At 39.9% G+C, this 11,300-nt stretch overlaps 1 pseudogene; it reads left to right on the forward strand.

Moving 5' to 3' along the window:
* Positions 1–565: 565 nt before the first annotated feature.
* On the forward strand, positions 566–7,323 carry LOC139454325 (protein wech-like; annotated as a pseudogene).
* Positions 7,324–11,300: the final 3,977 nt, after the last annotated feature.

Raw genomic sequence — 11,300 nt, forward strand, 5'->3', positions numbered from 1 at the left:
TCCTCCAAGTAAACTGACTGTAATGATAATAATAATATTAATTATTAATTAATTAATTATTATTATCATTATTATTATTATCAGTAGTAGTAGTAGTAGTAGTAGTAGTAGTAGTAGTAGTAGTAGTTGTAGTAGTATTGAACCCATATCGTATTGAACCCATAACTTAATCAGACGACTTGCCATCACAAATGGACCCCACTGGACATACATGTTCAATTTGTATTTTTCATGTTCAGATATTTTGTACGTTATTCCAAAGAAGTATATGGTTAATGTTAACAATTATAACTGAAAAGGTAGTTTTCAGAGAAACGCGCGCGTTGTGTTCATATGAGAAGGTTTGTAAAGATAAATGTTTGTTTGCCAGTTATTGTGTTCTTTGACACATGTTTGAATTGCAGATGTTTGGTCACAAGTCCTTTCAAAGTTGTATAGTAGTCTATTTTTTCCAGCAGGAAATGAATATCTGGTGGTAAAAAACGGGGCATTGCTAATGTGTCTGATGACATCTCACAGCTTATCTGAGTATCGTGTCACGTGATCATCAGTGTGGGAGGCGTCAACCAGGCAGAGAGACGTTGTCTGTCCCCGGTGGTCGTGCATGAAGCAGTATCTAAAGGTAAAACGCTAATTCTCTGTTGAAAAATAACCTGAATCTTTTGTTGTCGTAATCATTCTTCCAAACACCGAATCATTCTTGACAAACACTCACAGATTTGCGAGATTGATATGATAGTCGACATGACGTCAATTGTACTTCATGTTCAAGTCGTGGCTTTGTTGAAATACATGTAAATGTTGAAATAAGTGTGAATGTTGAAATAAGTCTGCTGTGTGAAATGTACAAGTTTCTCTTTGGAAAACATCGTAACGATACTGTTGAATATCTCACGTGCTAGTGACGCCTTAAATCCGCATGTGAACAGTGTCTGCAGTGATGCTGGTGTTTATATTTGGGTTGTGGAGTATTTAATCTGTATTTCAGTATTTAGTCTGTATTTTACATGGCTTTCTCAGCTGTTTGCTGCATTCAAAACTCGCTCGCTTTGCGCGAGGTCTAAAAGCAGATGTCGCAACACGTTCTTTGTGAGGGCTTTTCAAACTTATTTACTTAACAATTAAAAGTTATTCAATCGAAATCTTAGTTATGTGAGTTGACTAGCATGTTTCAGGTCGATTGTATCTAACAAAGGTAGGCTTTGTAAACAAATGTATATTTTTGGTGAAGTTTAATATATTAATATTGTGATAGTATTACAATATAATATAATTTACTGCAGTCAATCTATAACAAGTATGACTCTTACAACTGTAACATAGACTCTGAACTGAACTTTGATCTCATGTGCATAATGACAATTTGATGATTTGGGGTATGATGAGAAGATACAATTACAGTCTGGCTATTTTATCTGCTAAGAAGAACAAATATAGCAATTGTACCCAAACATGAGTAATGATGAAAGAAAACATAGGAGAGATGATGACGATTTCATGAGTACTGATGGTCGAGCAGAGGCTATGATTAGAAAGGGGGCAGAGAAAGGCCTTCAGTACGGCACGGATTCGAAAGAAGACAATATACATGTACGTGGTAGTAGTTAAAGCTGGTAGAAGAACATACAGATTCTCTGTGTGGTGAAGATGATTACACTTAGGTAGAAAGTGCACAGAGAGTCTGGCCATTTACAAATGAAGTATTTATGCAATCGAAGGGTGACTATGAAGACATATGTTTCAGTGTGAGTTGGCACTTGATGATTTCTCAATTTTCCTGTGTGAATGTCAGAATGCTATACAAAGAATGCCTTAAGTTAGAGAACTTCTCTGAGAATATTAACAGAATAGTTGGAAAACTACCCTCCCAGTCAATATCAGAAGTTCAGGGGTCTATACAGACCTTGGGGGAGAGGAAGACAGGTGTGAATTTTGACAGTCTAGTGGACGTTGTGAATAAAGAGACCAGAAAAGCGCATGTCCCCTTGTTTGGACAAGAAGCTCTCAGAAATGACGAGAACACGGGAAAGTGCACTATCTGCGAACAAGACTAATTTTACCTTTGCTGCTGATCAGGTTAATACAATTTAAACAAGGGATCAAACAGAGTGACAGGTTGGAGTTTTTACCTCTATTATACCAGATCATTGCCAAAATCTTGTTTGTATTTGTGATCCCATGTGCATTATGACAAATGTCTTCTGACTTGGAGCGCGCATTATAAGAAGGTATAATTTCTACAGTTTTCTTGTTGTTAGAATTGACATTTTCTCTGCTAAGAACAACGCAACAGATTGTTTATTCTTTTTATTTCAACAGAAAACAAATATTTATCATATGATTCATTGCAAATATAATTTGAATGATTCATGATTGATTGTTCTGTGTATTTCATATATTATAGTATTTGAACATTGCGCACAATACTTCACATATGACATTGTATTGGGACCATTGTATTTGTTTTTCCAAAATGTTTCGTCACAATAAACACTCACAACATGATATATCTGCTGACAGCTCACAATCGATCTGAGAAACCGTAACACAGTTTACAGGTATCGCGTGTAACGTGATCACATACATTCTCCCCGATGGCTTGAACATGTCAAGTGATCATCAGTGTGGCTGAGGCAACGACCAGGAAGTGAAAAACAGTCTACCCCGGGTGCTCGACCAAGTTGCGTATCGGTGAAGATAACACGATAGATGTCTGTTAAAATGTAACTGGAGTATGTTGCTTTCGGATTCATTGCACACAGGCTCCTGTTAAAACCACCCATATATTTGAAATATAGTCGACATCAAGGTAAATTGAAGTTCAATAACGAAAGTAGCTTGAACATTCCTCGAGTCCTGAATTGCAGGTTAAAATAAATGTAACATTTTAACATATGTTGAATGTACTGTTAAGTGTCTTCAAAACGACGTAACCATATGTCGCACGTGTTTGTGAGATCTAGATTCCAAGTGTGAACAGATTTATGTATGTATGTATGTATGTATGTATGTATGTATGTATGTATGTATGTATGTATGTATGTATGTATGTATGTATGTACGTACGTGTGTGTGTAATTATGCACGTATGTGTGTGTTTGTGTGTGTGTTTTATTATGATCACTGCAAGAATAGATCATTGGAGATACTTAGCTCCATGAAATATATTTTCATAAACTCGTACTGAAGACATAGCTAAGTCGGACTATTTCTTTCCATCAGAAATGGCCACCGCAAAGAAATTGACGGACAACCATCTGACCTGTGTCATCTGTACAGAAGTGTTCACAGACCCTGCCACACTTCAGTGCAATCACACTTTATGTAAGTCGTGTCTGCTGAAATACACCAAAACACAGCCTAAAGCAATTCAAGCTAGGTCTATTCCATGTGCCTACTGTCGACAACTGACGAAGGTGACCAACCCTGACAGTCCAGTAGAGAAGTGGGTCAGTCAACTGAAACCAAGCCACGTCATCCAGGGGCTGATGGACGATTTGGGGGAATCGTCAGGTAGGGAATTTTGAAACGTTTTCATGTCTTGCACACCAAGGTATTGAAAATGCAGTTTTTATATTTATTAAAGTGAGAAGGATTGAGTTCGAAGTGAGCTGGTTTATATTGACATTTATACACCTAACAACTATGGCGCGTAAACATACAGTATGTATTAAAAGTTGTGGAATGTGGTTGTGTGTTCTAGAAATTGTATTTTTTGTAACATGCTGTACTTTATGTTCAGATACCTGTAGCGTGTGCAAAGAAGATGGGGAGACAACTCCAGGTACAGTGTGGTGCACCATTTGTGACGATGTCTTCTGTGATGGATGTCTCAAGTTACACAAGAAGATGCCCCTGTCACGTGACCATGAAGTGATTGACTTACGTATCCATAGTAACGAGAAACCAAAGGCACATCGCTTTATGTGCAGAATTCACAAGGATGAGAAGATAAAACTGTTTTGTTAAGATTGCAGGATGGCAATTTGTACTGTGTGCTGCAGTATCAAACACAGGAAGTGTGATGATGTTGAAACCATAGATGCAATGACGCCTCTTGTAAAAGAAAGTCTGATAACTGAAACTAGAAACCATGAGAAAAAAATTAAAACTTACACTGATAATATTTCTTCAACAAATTCGAAAATTGAAAAGCTATCGACGAACGCACAGGAGATGAAAGACCAAGTTCAGAAAGTACGCATGGCAGCTGTAGACGTTCTTCTGAGAAAAGAAAAGAAACTGCTGGATCGTATCGACCAACTCACTGAGACACGTGTACAAGAATTGAAAGCCCACAGAAAGTCCCAGGAGATTGAGCTCCAGATGCATCAGCAGCGGCGTGAGTTCATAGACAAAGCCGTGACGTCACACTGTGTAGCAGACATGTATGATATATATGAGACTGTGACCGTAGCACCCAGAGATAAGGACACAAGTAAGGACAAGAGACCAATACAATCCACCATCGTCTTCACACATGACACAGATAAACTGAGGAGATATGTAGCTGAGGTGCAGCTGGGAGAGGTCAAGGTTGTTCAGGGTGTGAGTGATCGGACGTCTTCTCCTGTTCTCTTCCAAACGATAGTATGTCGCAGACAGGGAGACATCTTTGCCTTTCTCTATAGTTTATTTGATGTTGCAGTATTAGTTGTTGATGGTATCAAGGTAACTGTTGTGATAGATATGTTTAATAGTAGATTTCATGCATGTTATACTTCAAACACAACACTCATCCAGAAATGTCTCCAGCTTCCTACTCGTCCAAGCCGACTGGCTAAGGTGGGCAGAGCTCGGGCAGCTGTTACTCTGCCAGACACAAAACAAATAGCTTTCATCAACTTTAACCCTGAACCTTCTTTACTGTCAACTGTGAAGACAAAGAGGATGTATTATGGGTTAGCCTGTCTGAACTCTTCACAACTGGTAGCAGGTGGTACTGAGAGTCGTGCCTCTGTTGACGTGCTTGATATGAAAGGGAATGTTCTGAAATCTATCAACACAGGTGTGATAAAGAACCCATCCTATATTCATGTCACGAGAAAAAACAACTTGATAGTCAGTGATGAGGCAGTAAAATCCCTGGTATCTGTTACCAGTGATGGCGAAGTTGTTTTCACCTACACCCCTACAGGAGACAAAGCTCTGGTATATCCTCGGGGTGTCACAACAACCAGCACAGGAGACATCCTGCTTGTAGACAGATGCAGGGTGATTCAGCTGACAGAGTCGGGGCAGTTTGTCAGAGATGTTCTCACACAACATGATGGCCTTGAGTGGCCTCGTGGTATCTGTCTGGATGATGATGGTTTGCTTTACGTTTCCAGCCTTCATCATGTGACAGTATTCACCTTTGTAAAGGACTGACTGAAATAGATAGACATTACTCTGTCGTGTAGAAGCTAGCTGTGAGCCATACATACGCTGTATACAAGACCTAATTGAATGCAAATAGCCAAACTGCTTGTAAAACTGTGCTGAATGAACCGGACATGGGAGTGAAATACTTTTGGGGAAAACGACTGTGTGTTTGACGTGCGTTTAGATGGGTTGAGAACACACAGGGAGTGGTGGACAGGTACACTTGAAACTGATTGTTTCAACATCGCTTCATCCGATCCCTACATATAACTCTTGCGATAGGACCGCATCCGTGGTCTAGTGGTAGAGTGACCGCCCGGAAAGCGGAAGGTCCGTTGTTCGATCCCCGGCCGTGTTATACCAAACGACGTCAAAAGATGGTACCTCTTATTACCCTGTCTGGCGCTCGACATTAAGGGGCTAAATATAAAACAAGGACTGGTCGGGTCGGAGTCAGTATATTGTGTCTGAGTGGGGTATTCATGTTAAACTGTGGAATGGTATCTCAGTGAACTAGCACTATAAATCAGCATCAGTCTAGACTAGTACAAGCAGACACACACGTACGTGCATGTACGTTGCTATATTGCCTGCGATAGTTGTCCAATCTGTCCAGAGGTTCGCATTTGGAAGACAAAATCACACTTGAAAGTGATGAAATGGTTGTTATGATATGTTATTTTGAAGAATTGAGGGTAAAAAGCGTCAACGCTGTATACTTTGGTGTACGCTTAGCTGGGATGAATAATAATCACAGGGACAAAAGAAGGTATACCGATCGGGGTTGTTTTGTAATTGAAAATGTAAAGAACTGTTGTTAATTTTGATCATTTCTATTTAACCATCACTCATTCCTGCAAAAGTGTGTGAAACGTCATCTGTGTCTGGGTAAATGTGTGTAAACAAATTCAGTGAAGACTGACGCAAGAAATGAATTTGCAACCACATGGCCCCTACCATGTTTGAAATGTTGTAAACAAATTTATTGTTTTTCAAAGATGAGATGTCCGAGATACTCATAACCTCTTGTGTATTATGCGATTTCATTTTTCAATTTTTTATTTCATTTTAAAAGTTTTAAATCATATTATATTTAATACCAAAACACATGTAGACGTATATAATAGGTTTCTATTGCTCCTCAGTTCAGATGGCTTCTGCATGTATCGCTCCCACTACAAATTTCCTTTAATGCCAGTGCTTATAGTTCAAATAGAAACTGATCAACATTTACATGAATTTCGAATGACATGGCCATGACTTGGAATACATGAACTTCGTTGTTTGCATTTGTAACTTTCGGTATTAATGACAATTAATCAATCAATTTAGAGACATGTGAGTATGATGGAACTACTTGTAAATAAACGAACCATTTATAAGTAATTTAAAATGTTTAATGAGATTTTTTAATCCTGTCTTTCCTTGTTAATTAAAATGTCTAAGTTTAAACATTTATTGCGACGCCTGTGTTTATTTAAGTGGACCCAGAAATATATACTTCTGCATTTGATTAACAACATGCACGTATTTGTCCTTTTCATGTGTTTAGTTTACTCATGTAACACTTGATCAATTCCCGTGTGGTTACTGACTAAAGTACTCACGGAAATGGAAAAAAACCTGTTTTTTCGACCTCAGATCTTAAATAATTGCAGTTAATATACAAAATATGTAAATATTCAAACAACTAAATTAGTACAAGTTTTATTTTTGAATGTTGAAAGTGCCGACAAATTACCTCCTGTAAAGTACATTTTGTATTGTTCACTGAGATCAAACTAGCAAATCCAGACTAGTACTTTTCGAGTTGTTTTGTTATTTCGTATTTACAGCTACATAACACTTTGTGTCGATTTTTAAATTGAGAAAAACAGTTTTTTTTCATTTCCGTGAGTACTTTACCACTGCAAACAGGAAGACGTCGTTTGTGGTGGTCATTGGACGAAACGTGAAAATCAATTCAATAAAAAATGCAATACGCATCGTCAAATGCATCCATTATCTCTCATCAGTAGTGTTCTGTTGAGCAACAGAGTTAGTGAGTGAATTGATTTTAACGCCACTTTGAACATTATGTCAGTTATATCATGGTGGGACCGCCTCCGCGTTCTAGTGGTAGAGCGTCCGCCCGGAGAGCGGAAGGTCCGGGGTTGGATCCCCGGCCGCGTCATACCAAAAGACGTTAAAAGATGGTACTTGTTGTTGCCCTGTCTGGCGCTCGGCATTAGGAGGTTAAAACAAGGACTGGTCGGCTCGGAGTCAGTATACTGTGTCTGAGTGGGGTATCCAAGTTAAACTGCGGCATGGTATCTCAGTGAGCTATCACTATAAATCGGCGTCAGTCTGGACTAGTACAAGCAGCCACACAAACACACACACGTACATGCACGTCGCTATATATATAAGTGCAATAATCTTGGACGCGCCGTCAAACCCCATTTCACCTATATCATATGATATGGGAGGAAAGCACGAGGTGAGGTGAAATTGGGTTAGCGCCCCGTGCGTGCGTGCGTGCGTGCGGGCGTGCGGGCGTGCGGGCGTGCGGGCGTGTGTGTGTGAGACAGACTACTTGTACTAGTCTAGAACGGGATTAGGGATGTGGCCTGCATAAGGGACGTAACTATGGAAGAACTAGTAAATGTGTTGTTGTTTACATGAGAAATGTAAGGGAGTTTAAAACTGATTATTCCAAATAACAGGGTAGTTTCTTTGTTCTACAATTCCAAGCTGTCTTCCTTCTTTCTAAGCATATTTTACGCGACACACACACATTCATGATGTAACCATAACGGCACTGTGTTTGTCTGGTCAGTATTAATTCAACGTCCGTGCATTAACAGCTGATATGTCGGTGTCGGTGTCATTCAGTGTGAAAGTGTTTATGAGTTTCGGTCAGGTGAAATGGGGTTCAACGTCGAGTTCAAGATTATTGCACTTATATGCAACTCTCTCTTCCCCCCCCCCCCCCTCTCTCTCCATCTCTCTTTCTCTCTCTCTCTGTGTGCTTGTGCTAGTCTGAATTCATGCCGAGTTTATAGTTTAACATGAATACCCCACTTAGACACAGCATACTGACTCCGTGCAGACCAGTCCGCTTTGTAGCCGCTCAATGCAGAGCGCCAGGCAGGGCAACAAGAATTGCCATCTTTTGACGTCTTTAAGTATGACACATCCGGAGGTCGTATCCCGAACCTATCTCTCTGACCTATATCACAGCTGACATCAGACGTTGCTGCTTAGGGTGTGGCGTCTTCATTCATGTCGGATACATACACATGTATATTGTGTGGGGAGAAACTATGTGCTGAAGGAGTATAATGGACGTTTACCTTGATCGCTGAATTTATTTGTTCCTTGTCATTCTGGAAACAAATAATTAGCTTTGATTCTTTTGGTATCATGTGGGTTTTAACCTTGAATACTTGTTTGCATATTGTAACAGAAAATGTCATAACCTCTCTGGCCAATATACACATGGTCACGATAAAACTGATTTCGTGTAACAATGCATCTTTATTATATTGAACATATAACTAATGTTATATTTGGGATAACACTTTCTTAGTAAAGTACAGATTCTAGTACTTTTTTGTGGCATTGTGTATTTATATTTAACAGTTATGCATTTGTAATTTGCATCCATTTACATAATGTCAAGGTAAGGCGTAATATTAGGTAGAAACCGTTGGCATGGTTACAGAACACAAAAATTGCACGCCCACTGGGTGATAGTAATCTAAATTAGAAAGACATGTTTGTTAAATGATATTCAATATATTGAATGCCGATTCTTGGTCAGATTTAATTAACAAAACGGTATCGGGGAATTTGGTGGTTTTCAAGAAAAGTTCATTGTTCCCTTCCATTTAATGTAGCTCTGTTATCAAAGAGTGAGTGTTGTTTAACGCCGTTTTTAGCAATATTCCAGCAATGTCACGGCTTGGGACAACAGGAATGGGCTAAACACAGTGTACCAATGTGGGGAATCGAACCCGGGAACCACTACATATATATAATGACGAACAAAAGAAACCAAGTATCATCTAAAATGGCAAAAAATGAAGCAAAACACAGATGATAACATTGTACAGTATATTTGAACAATAATCTAAATATTGTGTGAGAACGTGATTAAGAAAACAACCAAGATGATGTTACATACAGAAACGTCCAAGGCACGTAAACAACTGAGGGGTCAAAAAGTGAATTTACATGCGAAATAATCTAGCGAGTTCATAAATCCTAGAGTGGATAGATCAAACCAAACTACAAAATATGGTCTCAGGCAAACATCCACCGTCTCATTGCTGACATTTGTCTCCTGGTGACGCCATTTTGGATCTGGCTTCACTTTACCACTGGGACACGTTCAAGCTCAGTCAGAGCTGTGGGATGCTGGAGCTATTCTCTGATCTGCCTGTCAAAGGGATCCAAGAGATGTTCAATTGACGATGGATCCGATGGAGTGGACTGGCCAAGTAAAAACCGGTTACGATCCACGATCGTGATTACCAGGAATCTTGCGTCAGATGGGCAGTATGGCCTTAGCATGATATTGCTGGAACAAACACCCTGAGACTGCTGGCGGAGAAGGGGGGGTGAGAACAGGTTGAAGGATTTCATCCCTACCTCTGGGCTTTTAAGTTTCCATGGATAACACGACATGTTTTCATATCACTGCATATCTCCCCAAACCATAATGCTTCCCCCACTAAAGGGCTGTTCCTCCTGGACGCATCCTGTAGCTGATCTCTCTCCTCTTCGTCGGTTCGCCCGGATTCTTCCATCTGCATTGAACGGGTGGATCTGACTCATCATTGACGAGCACCCGTTGCCAATGACGTCGCTACCATCGACTGGGTCGGGGTCATGCCACCGTAAGGTCTGTAGGCCCGAATCCCAGCAGCACGTTGTCTTCTTGTCACAGTGTATTGGCTGATGCTGCGGCCTAAAACTCACCGTCAGGAAACGGTTGCGAAGATACAAAGGTCACAGATAGCGGTCATCTCGGGGGATCATGACACATGGTCTACCACTCCTTGGCCTGTCCCCGGTGTGTCCTCCCTGGTTGTACCGATGCATGAGTCCTGCCACTGTCATCGGATGGACGCCAAATGTTGGCCCTGCGAAGCGCCCATATTCGCCATTCCAATGTCTCTCGGCATTTGCGTCTCTTCGGGGCCGAAATATTATTGGGTTGATGTTACGCTATGTACTTCCTTTAGGATATTCCCTGAAAACAGTTTGTTTACACATTTAGAATGGGTGATCGGTTCTTTATCATCCAAAACTGGCTCCCACAGGAGATATCGCTTGGATCAAGCGATATCTACACTGCAATAAAATTACATCACAATGCTTTGCAGACCATTGTGACGTCACTGGTTACCATGACGTCACAATCAAATGACATCACTAATGGCTCTGCTACTGAAGCTCTTTTCAGTACTTTTTACAATGAAGACACTGCTAATTACTGTCTACAAATTGAAAAAGTTGAAAGAATGATGTTGGATGATAAATAAAATCTCACCCTCGCGTCTTTTGATTTCAAATATATCAACACTCGTTGATAAAAGTGGCAAAAATTCTCGGCAAGCCTCGGAATTTTTCCACTTTTATCAACTCGTGTTGATATATTTGATATCAAAAGACGTGAGTTGATATAAGTGGCAAAAATCCTCGACAAGCCTCGGAATTTTTCCACTTTTATCAACTCGTGTTGATATATTTGATATCAAAAGACACTCGGGTGAGATTCTCTATATGTATCATGTGGTTTCAGGGTAAGTTGTTCAAGTATCCGGTCTATCTTGCTCTTTTCAGAAAATCAATAATTTTACTGTATCCTCTTGTCAATAAAGTGGTTCCTTGATACTACTGGTGACTTACAAGTTAACTGAACTTAGCATACCCACTCAGTACTCATT

This window comes from Haliotis cracherodii, unplaced genomic scaffold (assembly GCF_022045235.1).
Source record: "Haliotis cracherodii isolate W230 unplaced genomic scaffold, xgHalCrac1.p SCAF_10, whole genome shotgun sequence".
Taxonomy (NCBI): Eukaryota; Metazoa; Mollusca; class Gastropoda; order Lepetellida; family Haliotidae; genus Haliotis; species Haliotis cracherodii.